Below are 10,117 nucleotides of genomic sequence, written 5' to 3' on the forward strand. Positions count from 1 at the left end.
ACTATACCAAAATAGTTCAGTTTGGCACATCCTTACTACATACTCAGTTTGCATATCCCATATTACATACAAAATCATCAGTATAATAACAAATTTCCATTATACCACCACACCACTCACCACTCATAGATACAATTCATCATATTATCACAAACATAACAAAAAAATTTACGCTTAACTAACCTCTGTTGAAACGCCCTTGTCCGGTGACTTGGGATATAATAGCTCTCATTTAGATCTCAGTGTCTGAAATCTACTATCTATCTATGTGTATATATATACAAATACATATATTTAGATATACATTCAAGCAGTTTGCCATAACAATCAGTAGGATTTTAACAGGATTTTTGTAGCTATTAGTCGAGGGTATTAATAAATGTTGAACCCATAAAAAAATTTAATTTACATAAAAAAATGGCCAACGGTGGATAAAGGACTGACTGAGAAGTATGAAATGTTCCATACATTTACATTATGCGTTTATTATACTACTATTCATGTCATTGCACACAAGACATTCCTTCATATACAGAACATTTAATTGCATACATACTAAAATTCATTATAAATACCACATTCATTTCACATACATCCACTCTTTATACATAATTGCAACTTATACATATTACACATTCATTATACCTAACTATAATTATTATACGTATCACCACATTTATTATATTAAATACAGTTTTTATAAACTAGGTATTAGCCTGCATTGAAACATCCTTGTTCCCAGTGACTTTGGGATGTAATTAGTTCTAGACTCATGGTATGCCGAGTTTCTTTGGGGACTATTCTACAAAAGATCAGATCACCCCCTTTCATGAGCATAATTCATCTGTGTAACAGTCAGGCATAAAAATTTAGTAAGAATTTGAACATGAAACTTTTTTCTCTGTGGACAGCCCTCTCTTTGCTTGCACCAAGTGAAGGACTTCGGCCAGACTTACCTGTGAAGGTGTGTCAAGATGTATTCTTACGTGTCTTTGACAAATACTCGACTGCAAGTCAGGACGGTTCGCTCCACTGTCACTCTCCTAGATGTTATACCAACCTATGTTAGCGTTACCCCTACGAATTGTGGCCCTTACCCCATTACTCACACAGAAACGGTATCTCAAAAATCAGGGGCCACAGCTGGCTTATTCCACATTTTACGTCGCCAACTAATGATCAAAGAGAAGAATCGGGGATACACTTATCCAGATATCAAACCGAAACCATCAGCATTTCATTACTCGGCTTTCCGATCTTGAAGAGCACGTGACACAAGTTGTAGGACAAACTACTGCCACGACTCTATCAACGGTATCGTTGTGAAGACTCTCACCGCCTCCATTACAACCACTGCAACAGATACTCAAGTCGATGTCTACACTTCCATCACATACTTACCCGTATATGTGACTACGACCCATGACTAAGCCTGGCCAATCCTCAAGACAGATACCCGACTGAATACATTAAAGAAAGCCGTTGATTACGTGACAACGGTTATGGAAAAAATCGACAGCATATCACTGTCATGATGCTCATAGTATTAGTCGAGGGATATCAATAAATGCTGCGTTAATTCATAAATAGTTTCAATTACACACTATCAACAAAGACTGATTTACGGAAAATAGATATATTCTATGTTTTACTTTTCATTATGAACACAGCGCATACCTTTCACATACAGTACGTTCAGTTTGCAACATACATATTCACTTTGCATACATACCATATTTAAATTGCATACATACCATATTTACTTTGCATATATACCATATTCAGTTTGCATACATACCATATCAGTTTGCATACATACCATATTCAGTTTTCATACATACCATGCATTCAGTATACATACCACAATCTCATTATACTCACCACACCACTCACCACTCATAGATACAATCATATATATATCACAAACATAACTAAAATTTATGCATAACTAAACTCTGTTTAATCGCCTTGTCCCCGGGGACTTTGGGATATAATTAGCTCTCATTTAGATCTCAGTGTCTGTATCTATCTATCTATCTATTGTATATATATACAAATTTCATATATTTTGATATAAATTCAAGCAGTTTGCCATAAAACTAACTGTTGGAAGATCTCACCGCCCCATTACAACCACTGCAACAGATACTCAAGTCGATGTCTACACTTCCATCACATTTCTTACCTGTTTTAGTGACTACGACCATGACTAACGCCCGGCCAATCCTCAAGACAGTATACCAGACTGAATACATTAAAGAAGCCGTTGATACGTGACAACGGTTTTGGAAACATCGACAGCATATCACTGTCATGATGCTCATAGCTATTAGTCGAGGGATATCAATAATGCTGCGTTAATTCATAAATAGTTTCAATTACATCACTATCAACACGACTGATTACGGAAGATAGATATATTTCTATGTATACTTTTTATTATGAACACAGGCATACCTTCACATACAGTCGTTTAGTTTGCATACATACCATATTCAGTTTGCATACATACCATATTTAGTTTGCATACATACCATATTCAGTTTGCTACATACCATGCATTCAGTATACATACCACAATCTCATTATACTCACCACACCACTCCACCACTCATAGATACAATTCATCATATATATCCACAAACAAACTAAAATTTACTGCTATAACTAAACTCTGTTGAAACGCCCTTGTCCCGGTGACTTTGGGATATAATAGCTCTCATTTAGATCTCAGTGTCTGTATCTATCTACTATCTATGGTATATATATACAAATCATATATTTAGATATACATTTAAGCAGTTTGCCATAACAATCAGTAGGATTTTAACAGGATTTTTTGTTAGCTATTAGTCGAGGAATATTAAAAAAATGTTGAACCCATAAACAAATTAATTTACATTAAAAAAGGGGCAACGGTGGATAAAAAGGACTGACTGAGAAGTATAAAAATGTTCCATACATTTACTTTATGCGTTTTCTTTAAAACATACTTTTCATGTCATATGCCACAAGACATTCCATTCATATACAGAAAAATTTAATTTGCATACAAAACTAAACATTCATTAAATGCCACATTCATTTCACATACATCACACTCATTATACATAATTGCAACTTATACATATTAACACATTCTTAACCTAACTATAATTTATTTTAGATCACACATTTATTATATCTAAATTACAGTTTATTATAAATAGGTATTAGCCTGCAATGAAACATCCTTGTTCCCAGTGACTTTGGGATTAATTAGTTCTAATCTCATGTGTATGCCGAGTTTCTTTGGGGCTATTCCCACAAAAAATCAGATCACCCCCCTTTATGAGCATAATTCATCTGTGTAAACAGTCAGGCATAAAAATAGTAAGAATTTGAACATGAAACTTTTTGCTCTGTGGACAGCCCTCTCTTTTCCTTGCACCAAGTGAAGGACTTCGGCCAGACTTACCTGTGAAGGTGTGTCAAGATGTATCTTCTTACGTGTCTTGAAAATACTCGACTGCAAGTCAGGACGGTTCGCTCCACTGTCACTCTCCTAGATTTTATACCAACCTATGTTAGCGTTACCCCTAAAGAAATTTTGGCCTTACGCTATACTCACACAGAAAAGGTATCTCAAAATCAGGCGCCACAGCTGGCTTATTCCACATTTTACGTCAGCCAACTAATGATCAAAGAGAAGAATCGGGCATACACTTATACCCGATATCAACCCCAAACCATCAGCATTACATACTCGGCTACCAATCTTGAAGAGCACGTGACCAAAGTTGTAGGGACAACTACTGCCACGACTCTATCAACGGTATTTGTTGTGAAGACTCTCACCGCCTCCATTACAAACCACTGTACAGATACTCAAGTCGATGTCTACACTTCCATACATACTTACCTGTATATGTGACTACGACCATGACTAACGCCTGGCCAATCCTCAAGACAGTATACCAGACTGAATACATTAAAGAAGCCGTTGATTACGTGACAACGGTTATGGAAACATCGACAGCATATCACTGTCATGATGCTCATAGCTATTAGTCGAGGGATATCAATAAATGCTGCGTTAATTCATAAATAGTTTCAATTACATCACTATCAACACGACTGATTACGGAAGATAGATATATTTCTATGTATACTTTTCATTATGGACACAGGGCATACCTTTCACATACAGTACGTTCAGTTTGCATACATACCATATTCACTTTGCATACATACCATATTCAGTTTGCATACATACCATGTTCAATTTGCATACATACCATATTCAGTTTGCATACATACCATGCATTCAGTATACATACCACAATCTCATTATACTCACCACACCACTCACCACTCATAGATACAATTCATCATATATATCACAAACATAACTAAAATTTACTGCTATAACTAAACTCTGTTGAAACGCCCTTGTCCCGGTGACTTTGGGATATAATTAGCTCTCATTTAGATCTCAGTGTCTGTAACTATCTCTCTATCTATGTTTATATATATACAAATACATATATTTAGATATACATTCAAGCAGTTTGCCATAACAATCAGTAGGATTTTAACAGGATTTCTTGTAGCTATTAGTCGAGGAATATTAATAAATGTTGAACCCATAAACAAATTAATTTACATTAAAAAATGGCAACGGTGGATATAAGGACTGACTGAGAAGTATGAAATGTTCCATACATTTACATTATGCGTTTCATTATACATACTATTTCATGTCATTATGCCCCACAAGACATTCCACTCATATACAGAACATTTAATTTTCATACATACTAAACATTCATTATAAATGCCACATTCATTCACATACATCACACTCATTATACATAATTGCAACTTATACATATTACACATTCATTATACCTAACTATAATTTATATACGTATCACACATTTATTATATCTAAATACAGTTTATTATAACTAGGTATTAGCCTGCAATGAAACATCCTTGTTCCCAGTGACTTTGGGATGTAATTAGTTCTAGATCTCATGTGTATGCCGACTTTCTTTGGGACATATTCCTACAAAAGATCAGATCACCCCCTTCATGAGCATAATTCATCTGTGTAACAGTCAGGCATAACAATTAGTAAGAATTTGAACATGAAACTTTTTGCTCTGTGGACAGCCCTCTCTTTCCTTGCACCAAGTGAAGGACTTCGGCCAGACTTACCTGTGAAGGTGTGTCAAGATGTATCTTCTTACGTGTCTTTGACAAATACTCGACTGCAAGTCAGGACGGTTCGCTCCACTGTCACTCTCCTAGATGTTATACTAACCTATGTTAGCGTTACCACTACGAATTGTGTGCCTTACGCTATTACTCACACGGAAACGGTATCTCAATATCAGGCGCCACAGCTGGCTTATTCCAACATTTACGTCACCCAACTAATGATCAAAGAGAAGAATCGTGCATACACTTATACCAGATATCAACCCGAAACCATAAGCATTACATACTCGGCTACCGATCTTGAAGAGCACGTGACACAAGTTGTAGGGACAACTACTGCCACGATCTATCAAACGGTATCTGTTGTGAAGACTCTCACCGCCTCCATTACAACCACTGCAACAGATACTCAAGTCGATGTCTACACTTTCCATCACATACTTACCTGATATGTGACTACGACCATGACTAACGCCTGGCCAATCCTCAAGACAGTATACCAGACGAATACATTAAAGAAGCCGTTGATTACGTGACAACGGTTATGGAAACATCGACAGCATATCACTGTCATGAGCTCATAGCTATAGTCGAGGGATATCAATAAATGCTGCGTTAATTCATAAATAGTTTCAATTTACATCACTATCAACACGACTGTTTACGGAAGATAGATATATTTCTATGTTTAACTTTCATTATGAACACAGGGCATACCTTTCACATACAGTACGTTCAGTTTGCATACATACCATATTCACTTTGCATACATACCATATTCAGTTTGCATACATACCATATTCACTTTGCATACATACCATGCATTCAGTATACATACCACAATCTCATTATACTCACCACACCACTCACCACTCATAGATACAATTCATCATATATATCACAAACATAACTAAAATTTACTGCTATAACTAAACTCTGTTGAAACGCCCTTGTCCTGGTGACTTTGGGATATAATTAGCTCTCATTTAGATCTCAGTGTCTGTATCTATCTATTTATCTATGTGTATATATATAAATACATATATTTAGATATACATTCAAGCAGTTTGCAATAACAATCAGTAGGATTTTAACAGGATTTTTTGTAGCTATTAGTCGAGGAATATTAATAAATGTTGAACCCATAAACAAATTAATTTACATTAAAAAATGGCAACGGTGGATATAAGGACTGACTGAGAAGTATGAAATGTTCCATACATTTACATTATGCGTTTCATTATACATACTATTCATGTCATTATGCACACAAGACATTCCATTCATATACAGAACATTTAATTTGCATACATACTAAACATTCATTATAAATGCCACATTCATTTCACATACATCACACTCAAATTACATAATTGCAACTATACATATTACACATTCATTATACCTAACTATAATTTATTATACGTATCACACATTTATTATATCTAAATACAGTTTATTATAACTAGGTATTAGCCTGCAATGAAACATCCTTGTTCCCAGTGACTTTGGGATGTAATTAGTTCTAGATCTCATGTGTATGCCGAGTTTCTTTGGGGGCATATTCCTACAAAAGATCAGATCACCCCCTTCATGAGCATAATTCATCTGTGTAACAGTCAGGCATAACAATTTGTAAGAATTTTAACATGAAACTTTTTGCTCTGTGGACAGCCCTCTCTTTCCTTGCACCAATGTGAAGGACTTCGGCCAGACTTACCTGTGAAGGTGTGTCAAGATGTATCTTCTTACGTGTCTTTGACAAATACTCGACTGCAAGTCAGGACGGTTCGCTCCACTGTCACTCTCCTAGATGTTATACTAACCTATGTTAGCGTTACCACTACGAATTGTGTGCCTTACGCTATTACTCACACGGAAACGGTATCTCAATATCAGGCGCCACAGCTGGCTTATTCCACATTTTACGTCAGCCAACTAATGATCAAAGAGAAGAATCGGGCATACACTTATACCAGATATCAACCCGAAACCATCAGCATTACATACTCGGCTACCGATCTTGAAGAGCACGTGACACAAGTTGTAGGGACAACTACTGCCACGACTCTATCAACGGTATCTGTTGTGAAGACTCTCACCGCCTCCATTACAACCACTGCAACAGATACTCAAGTCGATGTCTACACTTCCATCACATACTTACCTGTATATGTGACTACGACCATGACTAACGCCTGGCCAATCCTCAAGACAGTATACCAGACTGAATACATTAAAGAAGCCGTTGATTACGTGACAACGGTTATGGAAACATCGACAGCATATCACTGTCATGATGCTCATAGCTATTAGTCGAGGGATATCAATAAATGCTGCGTTAATTCATAAATAGTTTCAATTACATCACTATCAACACGACTGATTACGGAAGATAGATATATTTCTATGTATACTTTTCATTATGAACACAGGGCATACCTTTCACATACAGTACGTTCAGTTTGCATACATACCATATTCAGTTTGCATACATACCATGCATTCAGTATACATACCACAATCTCATTATACTCACCACACCACTCACCACTCATAGATACAATTCATCATATATATCACAAACATAACTAAAATTTACTGCTATAACTAACCTCTGTTGAAACGCCCTTGTCCTGGTGACTTTGGGATATAATTAGCTCTCATTTAGATCTCAGTGTCTGTATCTATCTATCTATCTATGTGTATATATATACAAATACATATATTTAGATATACATTCAAGCAGTTTGCCATAACAATCAGTAGGATTTTAACAGGATTTTTTGTAGCTATTAGTCGAGGAATATTAATAAATGTTGAACCCATAAACAAATTAATTTACATAAAAAATGGCAACGGTGGATATAAGGACTGACTGAGAAGTATGAAATGTTCCATACATTTACATTATGCGTTTCATTATACATACTATTCATGTCATTATGCACACAAGACATTCCATTCATATACAGAACATTTAATTTGCATACATACTAAACATTCATTATAAATACCACATTCATTTCACATACATCACACTCATTATACATAATTGCAACTTATACATATTACACATTCATTATACCTAACTATAATTTATTATACGTATCACATATTTATATCTAAATACAGTTTATTATAACTAGGTATTAGCCTGCAATGAAACATCCTTGTTCCCAGTGACTTTGGGATGTAATTAGTTCTAGATCTCATGTGTATGCCGACTTTCTTTGGGACATATTCCTACAAAAGATCAGATCACCCCCTTCATGAGCATAATTCATCTGTGTAACAGTCAGGCATAACAATTAGTAAGAATTTGAACATGAAACTTTTTGCTCTGTGGACAGCCCTCTCTTTGCTTGCACCAAGTGAAGGACTTCGGCCAGACTTACCTGTGAAGGTGTGTCAAGATGTATCTTCTTACGTGTCTTTGACAAATACTCGACTGCAAGTCAGGACGGTTCGCTCCACTGTCACTCTCCTAGATGTTATACCAACCTATGTTAGCGTTACCACTACGAATTGTGTGCCTTACGCTATTACTCACACAGAAACGGTATCTCAATATCAGGCGCCACAGCTGGCTTATTCCACATTTTACGTCAGCCAACTAATGATCAAAGAGAAGAATCGGGCATACACTTATACCAGATATCAACCCGAAACCATCAGCATTACATACTCGGCTACCGATCTTGAAGAGCACGTGACACAAGTTGTAGGGACAACTACTGCCACGACTCTATCAACGGTATCTTTGTGAAGACTCTCACCGCCTCCATTACAACCACTGCAACAGATACTCAAGTCGATGTCTACACTTCCATCACATACTTACCTGTATATGTGACTACGACCATGACTAACGCCTGGCCAATTCTCAAGACAGTATACCAGACTGAATACATTAAAGAAGCCGTTGATTACGTGACAACGGTTATGGAGACATCGACAGCATATCACTGTCATGATGCTCATACCTATTAGTCGAGGGATATCAATAAATGCTGCGTTAATTCATAAATAGTTTCAATTACATCACTATCAACACGACTGATTACGGAAGATAGATATATTTCTATGTATACTTTTCATTATGAACACAGGGCATACCTTTCACATAGAGTACGTTCAGTTTGCATACATACCATATTCAGTTTGCATACATACCATGCATTCAGTTTACATACCACAATCTCATTATACTCACCACACCACTCACCACTCATATATACAATTCATCATATATATCACAAACATAACTAAACTTTACTGCTATAACTAACCTCTGTTGAAACGCCCTTGTCCGGGTGACTTTGGGATATAATTAGCTCTTATTTAGATCTCAGTGTCTGTATATATCTATCTGTGTATATATATACAAATACATATATTTAGATATACACATAAATATACATATTTAAGTATATATATACATATATATAAATATACAAAGATTAGTATTTATATATATAAATATACATAGATAAGTATATACACATATATAAGTATGTATATATACTGAAGCAGCTTCTCATAACAATCAGCATGACTTAACATGACATTTTTCCGCACATTCTGCTCACCGCACATTCATTATACACACGCACATTCATTCCCCCTTACTTACTCACCATGCATTCATAATACTCGCCATGCATTCATTATACTTACCACACATTCATTATACTTACCACAAATTCATTATACTTACCACACATTCAGTATACTTACCACATTCATTATACTCATCACTCAGTCATTATACTTCCCATACATAATTACAATTTATTGCTATAACTAAGAAATTACACTCGCTACGCATTTTATTTTAAATCACCCCAATTCTTTTTACTCATATCGGGGTATACCCGAACAACCCGAAACCGTTTTTTAGTAACTAAAA

At 35.7% G+C, this 10,117-nt stretch overlaps 2 pseudogenes; both read left to right on the plus strand.

Moving 5' to 3' along the window:
• Window positions 1–5,669: 5,669 nt before the first annotated feature.
• Window positions 5,670–7,540, plus strand: LOC119569169 (annotated as a pseudogene).
• A 902-nt stretch (window positions 7,541–8,442) lies between these two features.
• LOC119569171 lies at window positions 8,443–9,198 on the plus strand (annotated as a pseudogene).
• The last annotated feature ends 919 nt before the right edge of the window (window positions 9,199–10,117 follow it).

Source organism: Penaeus monodon, unplaced genomic scaffold (assembly GCF_015228065.2).
Source record: "Penaeus monodon isolate SGIC_2016 unplaced genomic scaffold, NSTDA_Pmon_1 PmonScaffold_13098, whole genome shotgun sequence".
In the NCBI taxonomy this organism is placed as follows: Eukaryota; Metazoa; Arthropoda; class Malacostraca; order Decapoda; family Penaeidae; genus Penaeus; species Penaeus monodon.